Source organism: Rhagoletis pomonella, unplaced genomic scaffold, assembly GCF_013731165.1.
Source record: "Rhagoletis pomonella isolate Grant_MI unplaced genomic scaffold, Rhpom_1.0 Rhpom_scaffold_02931, whole genome shotgun sequence".
NCBI classification, from domain to species: domain Eukaryota; kingdom Metazoa; phylum Arthropoda; class Insecta; order Diptera; family Tephritidae; genus Rhagoletis; species Rhagoletis pomonella.
The window spans coordinates 7,672-11,603 of record NW_023461484.1 but is presented as its reverse complement, the minus strand read 5'-3'; positions in this window follow the sequence as shown (position 1 = coordinate 11,603).

The following is a 3,932-nucleotide window of genomic DNA, read 5'->3' as shown; positions in this document are numbered from 1 at the left end:
TTTCAGTAAAACGACATACATTGACAGTGACCCGGTAAAAGCGATTATTGATACCGGAAGTGAAAGTGTGCTAATATGTTGCCAATAGAGCGTAAGCGGTGCTCATTTAAAATAAAGGGTATATGTGTTGGCGCGCGTTATGCGAGGTTATGGGTAGTACCAAAAGCGCTACGTTGGAAGGTGTTACACGACTGTCATGACAACGCGGGACCCTTAGGTGTCGACAAAACGATGCAGCGATTGACAAGCTATTTGTGGTTCCCTGGAATGCGTAATTACACAAAGTCGTACATAAAATCGTGTGTTGAATGCGCGTATAATAAAGACTGTGGAGGCCGGAAAGAGGGCGAATATCATTTTGATAACATCGAACCAATACCATTCAAAACCGTTCATTTGGATCACCTAGGTCCTTTCTCAAAGAGTAGCAAACGAAACGAACACATCCTGGTACTCGTTGATGCTTTCACGAAGTTCACCATTATCCGAGCAGTGAAGAGTGCCAAAACCAAGCCGGTTTTATCAATTTTGAATGAAGTTAGCAGCTACGTTGGTATGCCTGAGCGGCTCGTGACAGATCGCGGGACCGCATTCACGTCCAGAGAATTTGCAAACTATTGTAAGAACAACGGTATGAAACATATTAAAAATGCAGTCCGGACTCCTAGGGCAAACGGCCATGCCGAACGAACAAATAGAACACTCTTATCAATGTTATTACCAACAACAACAACCGATAAACGCTGGGACGAGAAGTTACGCGAAATACAGTGGACAATCAATTCAATGCGAAACAAAACAACCAAACGAACGCCGCAGGAATTGTTGCTAGGTTTTTCGCCGCGCGGTATCTTGCAGAACAAAATACTCCTCGCTCTGCAAAATGATGTAAACGATACAACTAAAGATGATGTGCACGAAATGCGGCGGAATGCAGCTACACATATCCGCGAGACGCGCCAGCGAGCAATACTACGATATGACAGCAAACACGTCAAACCAACAGAGTACCAGGTGAATGACTTGGTGCTTGCCGAAAATGAAGCACCCAGTACCGGGTACTCACGTAAACTGGAGCCTCATTATAAGGGCCCATTAATAGTTACACGCTCATCGAAAAATTACCGTTACGTAATAGAGGACCTACCAGGTTCTCACCGTACGCAGCGGCATTATTCTTCGTATATTCATACGATAAACTGAAACCGTGGTGTGCGTTACCTTAATGTGAAGAGAATGAAACTGATGAGGAGGAGGTCGAGCGAAATCCCTTACTACTGGAGCGAGAAGAGTAGGAGGTCGAGCGATATTCCTCACTACTGGAACAATATGATGGAGGAGGTTGAGCGAAATCCCTCAAATTGGACAGGGTCGCCCAAGTGGTCAGGAACGGCCGAGCTGTAAGCAACTGATGGCAACCTGGTAAAAATGCGACTTTGTAGCAAGTGGCAATAACGATTAGTAGTCGCGAAACGAGCTTCAGACCGAGAATTCGTAAAGAGCCACCACTCGTGAAACGTATCTTTTTCTATGACTATTTAAATCATTTATATCTATTACTATATTCAAGTTGAGCGTAATTAACTATTAAAATAAACATGAATATAACACTGAGAGCCATCCTTTCAAATTAAAAAACCCAAATTTTCTTACTTTTTCCTCTGTCACCATTCCTGATTTCAAAAATTTCTATGCAAGTTGCCAAATATGTAGCTTTTATCTAAAATTGGTTTTTAATAAATTGGTACCTCACCTAATGTAATTGCATAAAAATGAAGGTAAGCAATTACACTTGTGATCAGCTCATTAAGTCATCAACAATTTGATAAACTCTAGGGCAGTGCTCGTCAAAGTGGTGGTCCGCGGACCGGTGCCGGTCCGTAAGCCATAAGTCGCCGGTCCGCAAAGGGCGTCGCGAAATGGACAACGATTTTCTTACCATTGTGAGACTGGGTTTTCAACCATGAGTATTATTAAGACAAAGTACAGGAACAGTTTAAATATTAGTTCTCCATTGCGTGTCGCACTGTCCACAATTGAGCCACGACTTGATAAGCTTGTAAATAATAAACAGGCTCACCTCTCGCATTAGTAAACATCGACTTTCGTAACTTTACAAGGAATGACACCTTCCAATAGCATTAATATAATTTTAATAAAACTTGACGTGCTTATAATATGTCTTATTATTATAACTTTACAGTTATTACATTTGTGATGTTTTATATTACTGTTTAATGAGGCTATATACAACTTGTATAATAAAAACAACTTAAATTTGTTAAACATTCATAAAAAATCGCTAATATCTGCTATCATTAAATGGTAATAGGTCATATATAGACACCCGGCTAATAAAGAAATTCATTTAAACAAATTTTAATACATATATGAGATGATCGTAAACGAAAAATAATCAATAAAAAAAGGTACCGGTCCCCGACGTAATAGAAAAACTGCAGCCGGTCCGTCACACTCAAAAGTTTGACGAGCACTGCTCAATGTGCGAGTTTTGAGTTGCTAAAGAATCGCGTTGATTTTTAATAATTTTTTTTTTCTGACTGCATGGCGCATTTTTTACCGTACAAAAAAAAAATGTCGAACAAAAATGACTAAAAAATTACTAAAAATCAACGAGATTCTAAAAGTTTATAATAAAAGTCCTTAGAGAAAAGTTATCTTTTGGACTTTTATTTTATTTGAAATAAAATAATCAGTCAACCCGGCCTTTTACTTTATAGTCCAGCAATAAAAGTTAGACTTGGCCAAATATTTTTTAAGTCTGAAAAAAAAATTGATACCAAATGAAAGAGGACTGAAATAGCTTTCAAACAGAAATATTTCAACGAATATTGCCATCTATTTATATATATTTTTTATAACCAGATCTGCACCGTTCAATCGATTTTCAAAAATGAGGTGTCAAATTAAAGGGCTTGGCATGTAGATGTGCAATAAGGTTTTATTTTTTCGAAAAAAATAGTTGCCATCCTTTCAAAAATAAGAGTTATTCAAATTATTTAAAAAGTTAAATGAGTTATTGCAATATGGGAATCAACCAAAATGGTTTGGAAAATGCTTTACCTTTTAAGAACATGTTGGAAGGTTGCCACCTGTTAAAAAAAAATAAAACTTAATTTAAACTATGGTAATTGTAATATGGGTGACAGACGTAAGAGCGTAGCAATTTAAAAGCCTTTGAACTGCGTTGCAACCTTTTTAAAAGTCTAAGGGAGTGTTGCTCAAAGCCTGGTTGACACAATCTCCGGTTTAACATCGCTATCGACGTTAGTAGCCTCTCCACAGGATACAATTTCTGTCCAGCTGTCATTTTGGTCGCTGGATAAAGGTTATATCAGTGGCAATATTTGTGTGGGCTTTTTATATCTTGATATAAGCATTTGTAAGATAGCTTCGAAAACCTATTTTTGCCGGATGTAATAGCTTAAAAAATTTAGAAAATAGGCTATATAGCATCCAAGTAAATAATTACAAATATTTTAACAGGAAGCGCTCAGTTTTTGCTTTTATATTAAAAATATAAATGAGGTTGCTGCCACGAAGTTTTTGTGGAAATGAAAATGTAGTTGTCAAACCAAATTGACGGCAATATATGCAAAATATAAGCCCTATATATATTGCTCTCGAAAAGCAATGAGCGGTTTTGCGGTCTTGTGATTATATGAGCGCTCTCACACATAAACTGATAACCGAACCGACATCGGCCGTTGACGTCCGTCAGTGACGATAAATTCAAACATCTTTGTTTTTCCCGTACGATGTCAGGTGAAAAGTACCAAACTGGACTGCGAAAAATTAACTAATTGGGTGCAAAACTAATAATCATCTATGAAGTTACATTTTAGAGTATAAAAATTAAAATTTATCAAAATATTTCACTGCTTACAAAATTTAAATGCAATCCAGATTTG